Source organism: Lygodium microphyllum, chromosome 13, assembly GCF_053477565.2.
Source record: "Lygodium microphyllum isolate KBCC chromosome 13, Lygodium_microphyllum_v1.1.10, whole genome shotgun sequence".
Lineage (NCBI taxonomy): Eukaryota > Viridiplantae > Streptophyta > Polypodiopsida > Schizaeales > Lygodiaceae > Lygodium > Lygodium microphyllum.
This window is the reverse complement of record NC_141147.1, coordinates 141383842-141398477: the sequence shown is the minus strand read 5'-3', so window position 1 is coordinate 141398477 and position 14636 is coordinate 141383842.

The window sequence follows — 14636 nt, the reverse complement described above, 5'->3', positions numbered from 1 at the left end:
ACAAGATTTTATGCACATGGGAGCAGCCAGAGGTGCAAAGCTTTGTTTTGTGATGTTCGCAGCTTGGAGGTCAAGGCTTACCTTTTGTATACATGGTCTCCACAATTGGAAGATAGCCATAATGATGCTTTTGGACTGGTTTGATGCTGCCCTCCAAGCTTGAATTGTGGACCACAATTTTCATGTATAGTTTTGTTTTTGGAGAAGATTTGAATTTCGAAAGATGACTGAAGGGTATAACCAATGTTTTATACTCAGCATCCATGTATACACCCAGATGCATGACCGTGATCACAAAATTGGTAGGTCTCTTATTTAAGAGTGCTAAAGTTCAATGAGTATGGATTAGTTATTTCCAAGATACTGCAATGGTTTTTGTATTAAGGAGATGTGTCGAAACTCATTTGGAGGTAAATGAATATATATGAATATTCAGCTAAACCAAAGGAAAGGTAAAGGCGACAAGAAAGATGTACTTGGGCAAAAGAGAACTACTTTGAGACGTGCAAAATTTATGGACTCTATAGGGTGGAATAATTTTGGGTTAGGAGAGGTGAATGCATGTCGTTGAGAAAGAGCAAAATATTTGTTTGAGCTTCAGCAGTCATTGTTGATAAATATATTATTTTCTCAATTGAAATTTGAATTTGTGTTCATTGATGATGAATGTATTACTTTCTCAATTGAAGTTTGAATTTTTCAGCATTAATTGTATTATGCTATTGGTGGTGACAAGAAGGTATCATCAACAATCATTTTGCAAAAGTTTTGGTAAATGAGTTGAAGGACAAGATGATAAGATGGGAAGTTCTTCAAGGCCTTATGGATGGAAATAAATGGTCATAACAGAAGCTCGCAAGATATTCAATACTGATACGCTGAATAGAAAGGTCATAGGGTTGTTTTATGGGTTCCTAAAAATTAAAGGATAAAGCCAACAATGATACCAATCCATGTAGAAGGCAGCTTCAATAATTCAAAGAAGAAGCTTGAGTATGAAAACTTGGAGAATATAGAACAAATGAAAAGAAACTTGATGGTTGGGCGTAGTAGCATGTTTGTTAGCATTGTTTATTGGTGATAGATGATCGTTGAAATGCCAGGTCCAAAGATTGTATTGATTGATTCATTGAAGCATGTCCTTTGAAGATTTTTATATTTTGCACTAGTCATTAATTGATTTGTAAAATACTAGATTGAAAGACCATAGGATTTGCATCAAACTTATCCAAATGGCACACAAGGTGGGATACACATAATAATCGTTTGGAGATGGTGTTTTCATACACATTTAGATGCCCTTAATGGATTGAGAAGAAGGTGTTGTTCCCATTAAGGTGGTGTTGATTGTTCCTTATGGAATATTGACTACAAGTATGGCGGATGAGTTGCTCCTTTAAAGAGTGCATCTTTAGTAATTTAGCTGTTGAGTTTGGCCACGAAAGAAAGAGTAGCCAATGACTATGCTTTGGGCCATGCTCAAATGCATTGCATGCTTTTTGTATGGTTGATTTTCTCTTCCAACGAGGCTTCCATCACAGCTCTTTGCTCTTGGTTTTTCTGTCACTTTCTCCGTAATGTTTCTTTGTGGGGTTGGTGGTCTTGTGGTGACTTGGATCTTAAACACTTTCGTTACGAAGACTTGTGTCGTCCTGCATCCACTTGACGCTTCATGAGAGTATATGCAAATCACATGTATCAATTATGATGAATAGATGCAACGCAAGAAGATATTACTTCATCTAAATTCTATGGTGTTGAGTTGCAATGCATCTCATCGGTGCTTGTTAAAGACATGCCATGTAGTAGTAGTAAGGGAGGTTTGTGCAGTTGAGGGGAGCTTGCCCCTTTAACCTCTTAAGAACAAAAAGTTATGGTAAGATGGCCTTTGTTAAGTAGCTTATACAACATAGGGGCTATTCTATTTGTATGAGGCAGGGTGAGTTCGGGTGGTCGGGCGACTAGGGCTGTGGCGGTGAGGGGCTCCCATCAGGTCGGGCAGGGAAGATATCGGTCGGGACCCGAATGGTGTAGTCCTTGGCCGCAGCTGTTTCAAGAATGCTTTTGAATAATTCATCAAATTCTCGCTTGTTTCTAGCTGCCTTCTCCTCTTTCGAGCACTCTGTGCCTGAGCGTCTGGTGAGGGCTTGCATGGGTGGTGTTGCTACACCCCAGGTGCTCCCTTGAGCCTTCGTCCTCTTGGATTGGGGAGTTTTTGACTTGCGTCTTGGGCAATGTCTCTTGGGGCCTCTTTTCGGCGCGTACATCTTTAGAGTAGGCATGTAGCATTTTGGTGGAGGCACTAGTGCCTTATGCTCCCTTCGACGATGGAGAGCTTCCTTGCAGGCCATTGCACTATGTGCTCCATGACGGCTATTGGTGGGGAACCTGAAAAATGTGAACCAAGGGTTAGGTCTTAAGGCAGGACAGAATTATTCGCATAACAAGGATTAAATAGTGGATTATCAAGCGCATATGACGAGGGGTGCAGTGGGGCATGCAGTGTTTGTTGTAGAGAAACGATCTCTGTGATGATGTTCATTCTGCCTGGACTGCGGGGTGTATACCAGCCAGTAGCTTTACTCTTAAGTGCGCTTTGCTCTTAAGTTTTTATACGTAGTTCAACTCTTCATTATGTTTTTCCTGATCACCTTACCCCCTCCCCCTCGTGGAAAGATGAAAATCCTTTCTAGGATTGAATAGGATGAGGCAAAGGAGTTAAAACACATCGTGGTGTGTTTAATTTGACAACAGCCCACTGGTAGAAATTTGGGTTGTATTCCAATTAGGCATAACGGTCAAGTTCATGCGGTCTAATGGATGCTTGTGTGATATACATTAGGACATCGTGTAGCACATCGCCAAATTTGAGGCGACTAACAACATGTAGCTCTTCTTCTGTAAGGACTTGGTCGATGCAAGGATGGGCCAATAAATGGTCGTCAGGCAGTTTGTTATGCAGGATGGCCATAACCCTAAAAGAAGTAGGAGCTACGTACGTGGGGTCATATTCCGCAGCCTTGATTATGCATCTCTCCTCGGCATTCGTCATAATTTGGCAACCTTTTCACTCCCATTGGATGCGTAAGGAGTACCATTGCTATAAGAATGAAGAGGTAGAGTCTGCAAGACTCAGGAGCTCTTCAAGCTCTTGGATTGGTGTAGAGTCGGCATGCTTTCGGTATGAGGTCAACATCTTGCTGATGATTGCTTGCTCCTTTGAGACTTCACCGGTAGTGATAAGCTCAGCTGTAACCTTGGGGAATTTGATGATCATGAGCTCGTACTCTTTCCAGGTGCATGGTAAAGCACGGACTTCAGAAGCAAGTGGCTCATCAAGAAGGCCAAGGTCTAGCCGCTCATAGCTTTGGGCGAAGGTTGTGAATGTGCTGTCCAGCATTTTAATGCAAGTAACCAAGTTATCACTTGAATTGGCAACAAGGTTCTTGGCCATAGCAAGAAATGAGCATCGCTCATATGAAGGCCTAAGACTTGTTGGTGGGCTGCAGTGGAATAGAACTAGATGGATGCATTAGCGATGATGTTCCGCTAGATTGTTCCTTGGGATGAGCATCTGCCACTTGGAAGGTTAGTTGTGTGCCTTGCAGCTTGGAAGACGTCAACCTTCATCGTGAGCTGCTTTGAGCATGCAAGAGTCGGTTGCATTAGATGATTGTGGGATATCTAGTTGCTGTGTAAGTTGATGGGTTTGTGAGATCTCGAGAGACATAGTGGGCTCAGGTTGTTGCACGAGGCTGATTGGTTGATGAAAGGTGAGAAGGATCGAAGCTTGCACGCGAGAGCTATGGTGGGAGAGCAAGAGCAAGAAAGAGAGAGACAAAAAATGGAAACTCCAATAGTCACAATGTGTGACCGGGCCTTCCTTTATTCAAATTGTCACTAAAAGAATAAAGAATAAAGTGGCGGTGATGGGCGCCCGCCACCTATAGTATGCAGTGGCGGTGACTGTCAGTGTAGTAATACACGGTAGCTAGGCTGCCCTAGTGAGGAGTGAAAAGAAAAAAGAAAAAAGACAGTACAACATATACACATGTACAACAGGATGAGGAAAGACATCATCTCATCCCACGTCCATCAACCTCTTGAGGAAGACAAAGCGCTCTATAGAGAGGCTTTTCTTGAGCAAATCTGCAAGATTTTGGTCAGTCGAGATCTTGACAAGGTCAACAGACTTGTCCTCAACGACCCCACGTATGAAGTGATACCTCAGCTCAATGTGTTTTGTCTTTGCATGGAAGACCGGATTCTTGACTAACTGAATAGTACTCATAGAATCCGAATGCAGTGTAGGGATAGCATCAATACCAAGGTTAGCAACCAAACCACCCAACCAAATGGCCTCCTTGCAAGCCTCAGTGGGGCTGCAACATACTCGGCCTCTATAGTAGAAAGGGCTGTGCATTTCTACACCCTGGACATCCAAGAAACAACACCTCTAGCATAGGTGAATACATAGCCGGAAGTGGACTTCCTACTATCTGCATGTCCTGCATAATCAGAGTCAGTGTACCCCACGACTCCTGTATCTTGGCTGCTATAGCATATGCACATATTTGCAGTGACCTTCAAGTACCTCATGATACCCTTCACGACATCCCAATGCTTCTTGACAGGTGTAGCCATATAGCGTGCCACAACACCAACTACAAAGGAAATATCTGGAGGAGTGGCTATTATGGCATACATAAGACTGCCCACTACGGATACATAGGGAATCTTGGCCATCTCGGCCCTTTGGTTATCTGTCTGTGGATAATCAGCCTGTGATACCTTGACATAAGAAGGCAGTGGACAGCCAATAGGCTTTACGTCTTGCATATGGAAGTGCTCAAGGACTTTACGAATGTACTCCCTCTGTGACAAGTAGAGGAGTCCCTGATGCCTGTTGCGTCTAATGTGCATACCTAGTATGTGAGAGGCCTGTCCTAGATCTTTCATCTCAAAGCTCTTCTTCAGCTGAGCCTTAAGAGCATCTAACTCATCATGAGCTTTCCCTGCTACTATCAGCATATCATCCACATAGAGTACCAAAATCAATAAAGAACCATTATGGGATTTCTTCGTGTAAAAGACACGTATCCATAGCACTCCTACTATAGGCCTGTGACTGCATAAAGGCATCAAACTTATGATACCACTTCGTAGGTGCCTGCTTCAAGCCATAAAGATTTTTCTTCAATTTGCATACTAGGTGCTCCCTGCCAGGTTCTGCAAAGCCCTTAGACTGCTCCATATAAATCTCATCATGCAAGTCCCCATGTAAGAAAGTCATCTTGACATCCATCTGGTATAAATCCAAGTCAAGCTGAGCAACCAAAGCCAAGACTAAGTGCAGGGTGGTCGTCTTAACCACAGGAGAAAAGACCTAATCAAAGTCCACACCATGCTCCTGCTTAAAACCCTTTGCTACCAGTCTAGCCTTGTATGCCAGCTTGGGGTGTCCAGGGGTACTTTTCAGCTTGTACAACCACTTGCATGGCAAAGATTTCTTGCCCTTAGGCAAGGAAACCAAATCCCAAGTCTCATTCTTATGCAAGGAGTCTATCTCAGACTGCATAACCCTCTCCTAGGAGTGATTGTCACCCCTGCACATAGCCTCATCATAAGTGAAAGGCTCTCCTGCATCTGTAACCAAGACATAATGCATCAAGGGCTGAAATCTATCAGGTGGACGTCTGTCTCTAGCAGACCGTCTCACGGCAGGCTCTGCTGCCTGCCCAACTGCCTGTCCAACACTCTGACCATGAGCATCTGCTACAGCTGTAGGCTGTCCAACTAGCTGTGCGAGAGCTCTCGGCTCCTCCTGAAATATGACCTTGCGGATCTCAACAACTCTCTCAGGCTACCTATGCATCTTGTCTTCATGGAAGACTACATCATGACTGCGGATGACTTTTGGCGCATGCAGATCCTAGAGACGGTAACCCATCTCTCCTGCATCCCCATAACCAAGGAAAATGCATTTGACACTCTTAAGATCCAGCTTACTTCTCTTGTCCCTGGGCACATGGCAAAATGCCTCACATCCAAAGATACGGAAATGCGCATAAGAGGGAGGTTTTCCAGTCCATACCTCCTCTGCAACCTAGAAATCCAAACCACTAGAAGGTGATCTGTTTATGATATGCACAACTGTACTAATTGCCTCAGCCCAAAAGCTTTATGGTAGGCCGACATGGCTAAGCATACTGCGTACACGTTCATGGATGGTTCTATTCATCCGCTCAGCCAAACCATTCTGGGGGGAGGGGTGTAGGGGGCAGCCAATTGATGCTTAATATCCCTCTCATCACATAACTACTCAAAAGCACGTGAGACATACTCACCCCCATTATCTCTCCTTAAGCATTTTAGCCTATACTCAAACTGGTTCTCAACCAATGCAAGCCATATCTAAAACACAGCCAATACATCGGATTTCAGCTTAATGGGATAAGCCCAAACTTTCCGTGAAAGATCATCCATGAAAGTAACAAAATACTTTGCACCACCCATAGACTGACAAGTCATGGGCCCACAGACATCTGAATGTACCCATGCCAATGGCTCACTCATGCGTGGTCTATCACAGATATCTGAATGTACCAATGCCAAGGGCTCAGTCATCCGAATGTACCAATGCCAAGGGCTCACTCATGCGTGGTCTACCAGACTTCTTATGCGTAGACCTAGTCTGCTTGCTATAAAGACAATGCTCACATGAATCAAAACATGCATGCATAATCAAGGGGTGGTAAGTACTGCAAACCAAAAAGCATTTTCATTCCCTTCAAAGACATATGGCCCAAATGGGCATGCCAAAGAGATACATGTGGGATAGAACCCACAGACAAAACATGATCAAGGGAAGAAGCGGATACAATCAAGGGGATAGAGGCTGCCAGCCTTGGCACCTCTTGCAATCACAAGTCTGCCATGAGTGATCTTCCACGCAGAGTCTCCAAAAGATACATGATAACCAGCGTTATCAAGCTATCTAGCTGACATGAGACTTCGTGTCAAAGTAGGTACATGACGTACATCCTGCATAACAAAATTGCTGCCAGAAGGAAACTGTAGGCTAACATCACCAACGCCCACAATATCAAGAGACGTGTCATCACCCAAGCGTACCGAACCCAAAACAGTACGGTATGAATGAAACCACTCTCGGCAAGGTGTCACATGAAAGGACGCACCTGAGTCCAAGAGCCAACACTGTGCATACATAGAGTGTATCTCTGTCATCTGCGAAGCACTAGAAGAAGCTACAAGGATATAATCATCATCAACATCCTTAGGCTACATAACATTGATCTCCAATTTTAACACTGGACTTTGCAGGCACTATGCGGCGATTAAGGCTTTCTATCTCATCTCTAACATCAGCACTCAACTTCACATTTTGCTCCAATGGTACTGAAAGAGGTTTACATGCTGTCATACCATACTTGGATAACATATCCAAGCCATATTGCCTTTGGGACAACCATATACCATCATCACATTTGATCACCTCAATACCAAGAAAGTATCTCAGCTCACCCAAATCTTTTATCTCAAACTTCTTCTTCAAGAAGTTCTTAACTTCAGCAATCCCATTGTCACTATCACATGTAATAATCAAGTCATCCATATAGATGACTATGATGACCAACCCTGCATCTCCCTTTCTCACATAAAGTGAGTGATCAACATCAGAAATACAAAATCCAATATTGACAAGATACTCTCCAATCTTGTCAGACCATACTCTAGGTGCTTGCTTCAGCCCATAGAGCGCCTTCTTTAACCTACACACATATGTGGGATGCTCTAAATCCTCATAACCTATTGGCAGCTCCATATACACCTCTTCTTGCAATTCACCATACAAGAAGGCATTCTTAACGTCCATTTGCTGCAACCTCCAACCTTTGGCTATTGCCAAGGCAATCAGACACCTAACAATTGCCATCCTAACAAGCGGACTGAATGTCTCTTCATAATCTATGCCATATGTTTGAGCATAGCCTTTTGCAACCAGCCTAACTTTATACATACTAATTGAACCATCTGCATTATGCTTGAGTTTATAAACCCACTTACAGCCAATAGCTTTCTTACCCTTAGGTAAGGGTACCAAATCCCAAGTCTTATTGGCTTCTAATGTAGCCATCTCCTCATCCATTGCTGCATCCCAATGAGCATGACCAATAACATCCTCAAAACAAGTGGGCTCAACATCCTCAACTATTTTCACCATATAAGCATAATGGTGAGCTGCATAACTTTCAAAACCAAATCTTTTAACAGGGTATCTAACCTTGCTAAATCTACATACCACTGGATCACTCAATGGAGCCTTTACATTACTATGAGCTCTCTATACACCTAGTATCCTGATTGAAGGAATACCAAGCTTATCATCCAAACTCTCTGAACCACTAGAATCTCCGTCAAATCCCAAATGACTGGTAGATGCATCATTACCATCCAACACTTTCTTCTTTCCTTTGTCCTTCCCTACAGCACTTATAGATCCACCTAAAGATGTGGGGCTACTTCTTAGTCTCCCAAACCAAGGACTCACTGTAGGTGTAGTACCAGATGATGTTTCTGGTCCACTAAGACTCCGTGATTCTTGTTGATCTTTCTTCAGATAGTTGTCCTGATCATTATCATCATCCAAAACATCACCAACAGGTGTATACTAACTTCCCATATCATCAAAGATAACATCCCTGCTCACTCTAAACTCACCTTTGACAGGGTTATAACAGCGACACCCTTTCTTCTCTAAAGAGTATCCAATAAAAATACATTTTTCTACCTTTGGATCAAGCTTTTTTTTGTAGCTCATCTGGCACATGAACGTATGCAACACAGCCAAATACCTTCAAGTGCAATACATCAGGCTTCTTGCCAGTAAATCATTCTTCAGGAGTCATCCCATGAACTGAAGCTGTGGGAGTTCTGTTCATAATGTAGACATAGCAGTATGGACAGACTTAGACAAAAAATGTTTGGGCATATTCTTTTCAGCCATTAATGCCTGTGCAACTTCTGCAATATGCCTGTTTTTTCTTTCTGCAACATCATTTGTTGTGGGGTATACCTGCAAGTAAATTGCCTATTTATCCCACGAGTCCTCAAGAAGCCATTGAAATCATTAGAGAGGTACTCTCCCCCTCCATCTGATCTCAAGCACTTTACTTTTAAGCCTATTTCTGTTTCAACAGCTGCCTTAAAAGATTTAAAGTGCTCAAACACATCACTTTTTCCCTTCATAAAGTATACCTATAACTTCCTTGAACAGTCATTAATAAATGTGACAAAATATTTGCTGCCACCAAGAGATACATTCTGTGTAGGACCCCAAACATATGTATGCACTACATCAAGTATTTTTCTACTCACTTCTCTGTCATGAGTGAAGGGTTGTCTTGCATGCTTACCAAACTGGCATGCTTCACAGACTTTATGCAATTCTACAACTCTAAATGAAGGCAACCTTGTAACCAATCCTCTGGACTTCATTAATTTCAGTCTTTGCACATTTGCGTGTCCAATATGTTTATGCCATATTTTAATATCTGCAACTACTCCTTTTCCTTTAGCATACATAGCAGCATCCATTGCAGGAATTCCAATATTTAAAGTGAACATTCGACCAACTCTACTTCCTTTTGCGACCAACCTGCACTTATCATTAAAGTCTTCTACAAAACAACCTTTTGCATTGAATCGGACCTGCAACCCCTGCTCTACCATTTGGCCAAACAAATACTAGATTCTTTGTAATTGATGGCACGTATAATACATTTGTCAGACTCTTTGTCTCATCATCATACAAGGACAAGGGAACCTTTCCAATGTGTGAAATTTGGCAGCATGAATCATCACCCGTCTGCACATAACCTGGGTTTTGTAAGTCCTGCATCTCTCCAAATCATTCAACATGACTGGTCATATGATTAGATATACCTGAATCGACATACCATACATCATTATGTGACCCCTTTCTTGTAACTGCATTCATCATATGCTGCATAACAAACAAACGATCATTTTTGTCTTCATTCTATCGTGAAGATGATGCATAGTTTCCTTGCTGCAATTAACCACTGCAAATATCATCCTTCTTAAGATAGCAATGGGCTACAATATGACCTATTTTACCACAATAATGGCAAACAATAGTAGAATTTCCAGAACCTATGTTCTGCCATCCACCTCTTCCTCTAGTGCTCCCCTTGCCTCTAAAGTTTCCCGGGCCTCCTGAAACCTACATTTCGCCAAACTGTTGATTGAACCTATATTGCTGGTTATTGTCAACATGTCCCATACCATGGCCTCTCGAAGTAAATGTACCATGTTCCCTTCCTAAACTTGAGTAAAATGCTTGGACCTATTCACCATTTCTTTCAAATGAGTCACCCTATATATTGATCTCTTTAGTAATCATGAGAGAGACTAACTCATCAAAATCTGAAAATAGCTTCTGTACATATACTGAAGTAACAAATGATTTTCATGCCTTCTCATTATTAAGGCCAATCAAAGTGGATGAAACCAAATCGTCATCATCAAGTATTACATCAATCATTGCTAAAGCATCTGCAATGCTCCTCAACTTCAACACATACTCATTGACATGCATTTTCCCTTTCTTCAAGGCATTCAACTCTTGCTTGAGTTGAATCTTTCGTGCCTTCGTATTTACTGAAAACATGCTCTCAAAAATTGTCCAAGCTGCATGTGAAGTTTTTGCATTTTTGATATGTCCTGGCATAGTATTATCAATGACTGCAGATAGCCAGTATATCACCTTTTTATCTTTTGCATTCCACTCTTTCCATACTCTTAATTCATTTGCAGTTGGAGGGATACCCAGCTTTGGCTCCTTTTCTTCACCTGAGACAAACTCGTAAAGGCCATTTTCAATGAGGAAGTTTGTCACACGAAACTTCCATGAAGGGTAGTTGTTCTTGTCAAGCTTCTCAATAATGGGATTTCTACTATTGTCTACCATTATCACAAGCAAGGATACAATAGAGCAAGCTAGTCTTCTGCAATTTTTCACAACACGTATATAGCACTACACCAAGCAACCTTTTTCACTGATTGCTCAATAGTACATGTAATCTGCAACCTGTTTGCAGATAACCCTCATGTTTGCTTCCTGCAAACACATAAAAAATTACAGATTCGCAATCTGTAACCTGCGCATCCACTTTCGGTCAATACAACCGAAATCACAGTGTACCTTGAAACTGTTGTCCGCAACCTTGCGGCTCTAAAACGGGGCCTGAAACGGCCTTAGATGCCTAAAATAATTGCGAAAAAGCCCTAAAACGCTAATCTACAGAATATACAGTGCTGCTTGCACACCAAATCTCACAGCAATCTGAGATTTTTACTTGACCCTACTTCCGGTGCCTCCATAGGCACTATCCAAGAGAGAGAGTGGAAGAATGGGAGAGCTTCTTACCCATTGCTTGCTTGCTCAAACCTTGCTTCTTCTCCTTCACTTCAGCCTTCGAAATTAGCCTCTCTCAGTGGCGTGGCTCTGATACCATGTCAAGAATCGTGTGGTGGAGGGACTTGCTTGAGCTGCTGTGCCAAACACACACTGTATATATAAGAGGAAGCTTACTAAAGAACACAAGAAGAGAGATGGAGGCTAAAACGTTTTCTTGCTGGTTTTTTCTTCTTCTTCCACACACTATACAATGTACACAAAGTATAGATAAGATACAACATAAAGGAAAGTGGCCTACTAAGTCAAACAATGCATAACTGACTACACTAATCGACTGGCACTATGTCTTTGCTAGCTGTAGGTAGGTGTAACAAACTAAATATAATAAGTGATAAGTCAATAGCCACGTGAGTATCATAATGACCACCAACATGCTAAGTGTAGACGTGCGGATCCATCTAGCCAAGTGGTCCATAATCAATGTTCGCACGTGTTGAGATTACCATCTCAACATATTGGAGGGCTCAAACATGAGCCAAAGAGGCCTTGGAACAAGCCTCTAGTAGCCCACAACCAATGGCAAAGAGATATGAAGATTGGAAGCTTCAATGGTGGTTGCCTCGTTTACCTAGACATGTGGATTGAAATAAATATCTGAAATAATGAAGCAACACCTCAATGTCAATGCCCTGATGGTGCCTTAATAGGCCGGGAAGAAGCTCGGGAAGCCGAGGAATGACGGGAGCTCAAGAGAATGAGCTATGGCTGCCGGGAAGGAGACCCAATGTGAGTGGGGAGTTGATGGGAAGCTGAGAATGCCACGAGCCAAGCTCAAGAGTTGGGAAGCCGAGCTCTGATACTAGTTGAAAGGTGAGAAGGATTGAAGCTTGCACGTGAGAGTTATGGCATGAGAGCAAGAGCAAGAAAGAGAGAGACAATAAATGGGAACTCTAACAGTTACAATGTGTGACCAGGACTTCCTTTATTCAAATTGTCACTAAAAGAATAAAGAATAAAGTGATGGTGGCGGGTGCCCGCCACCTATAGTGTGCAATGGCGGTGACTGTCAGTGTAGTAATACATGGGCGGCTAGACGGAGGCCCCTTTACCCCCAACAGTTGAGTCTCTAGAGACTTTGCCCTGGCATCAATAGTGGCTGGTTTAGAGCTAGCAGGTTGCGGCTTTGGCCGATAGATGGGCTTAGGTTTTGGGACATTGGCCTTTGTGGTTGTCATAGATTTGATAGCTTGGGTCTTAGGTATGGCTGGTTGTTTAGTGAACACGTTGCTTGAAGTAGGTGTCGCCGCAAGCTGTGTAAGGGGTTTGTTCTTAAGGACTGATGTCTTGGGCACCCAGATCTAGCTGTTGCCCTCATAGTATCCTTGAGCACGTAATAGGGTAATAGGGACCCATCACGGATTAAGGGTGCATTTACGGCTTTGGCATCTAGGCTGCTTTCTAGGCTTTGCATGAGAATTCCTAGGTCTGCACGGCCGCGTTTGCTTATTGTGGGATGGTTTTCCTTGATGTTTAGGTACCCATTGAAATGTAGGTTGCTTAACCTTAGGAGTGGGTTTGGTGGGGTGGTGTTTTGTGGGCTAAGTGGGGTGTGACACATCACGACCCCACTTCTTAGCCTTAGGCATGGTCTTCTCTATTGGTGGAGTGGCGGTCTTGGAGGGACCTGCATTGCCCTTGTTGAAAGTTGTCATGACTACACATTTCCTATGGCGAGATGGATACGCTACAGGTCGTAATCAATGTAACAATGGTTTTGTTTTTTGAAAGTGCACCCTAGCAGCGAAGCCTTGCTTGCCTTCTTCGTGTTGGGCAACACACAGAAGATGATTGGCAAACTTTCAGACTCAATAGAGATGACGACTTTGCACTTCCCAAGGAGTGCATAGGATTCGCCCCCAAATGGGCTAAGTTTAGCGTTAGTTGGTTGCAATTGGGGTTGACCAATGAGGGTCCAATGAGCATGGGTTAGGATATTGACGTCAGTTCCCTCATCAATCAAAGCATCAAAAGAATGTGTCTTTTGGGTTGTGGCCGTGATCATAAATAAGCTGGAGCAATAGCTTCCTTATCATCCTCTATCTTGGTGGTGGTTGCGACACAGACATTGACAGTGGCCTCTATCATAGGGGGCTAATGTAAAGGATGTGTGGAAGGGTAGTACTTCTTCATGCGACTGCCATTGAAAAAGCCTATGCCCTCACCTTCTAGTGTTTCAAGTTCAACATTGCCCGTTCTACTGATGGCAAGCACTCTAAAAGGTACAAGGCTAGCCTCCTCATCCTTGGTCAGGTCGTTTGCTATGAATACAGATTGAGGCTTCTCACCTTCCCCTACCAGATTGACTTCCTTAACCTTGGCGGGTCCTTGAATAGGCTCGCTGGTCTGGCCCTTCCTCTTTTCTCCTAGCAGTAGGACCACCACTCTGTCACCCTTTTTGAACTTAGTGAACAGTTTGGGTAGCACCTGCGGTTTCTTCTGTCATTTTGCGTTTGACTCTTTTGTTCGTTTTTTTCTTTTCTTCTTTAGCCGATTGCGCCTTAGGTGGACTGCCAAGTCCCCCTTGGTGCATTTGGTTTTGGATGGCATGGGTATTTCAGGGTCGCTCTCTGGACTGACTTCAAACTCCAAGTTGAACTCACAACCCTCACTGGAGGAAGGATTCTCCCCGGGTGGTCATAGTTCAGTAGGTGCATTTGTCCTAAACACAGGTCCCACTGGTGGTTGGGCAATTCTAGCCTGCTCATAATCCACTGCCCCTATGCATTCCAACCAAGAGCGATCGCAATCCAACCTCATAACTCCTTTCTTGATCTCATATGCATCCCTTTCTCAGGGCTTGGAGTTTGCTCTTATCCGCTCTATCACCCTTCCATCAGTATCGTACTCCACGGTATCCATTTCCTCCTTGCTCTCCTCACTGATGGATTTCCTCATATTCATTGTCAGAACCATCACTCCCTGACTGCTCGTCGTCTCTTGGGTTGTCCTTCTAAATTTTTTCTCATCGGTGACTAGAGCCCAATTGTATAAGCAAGTTCAGGTCGTGAACTTTGGTCCACTTCCACTTGTGCTCACCTAGGAGGTCTCTGAGGGGCAAGAGATTAGCAGAAGGATTACCTTCCAATCTACATGTCAAATACTCTAGGGTCTC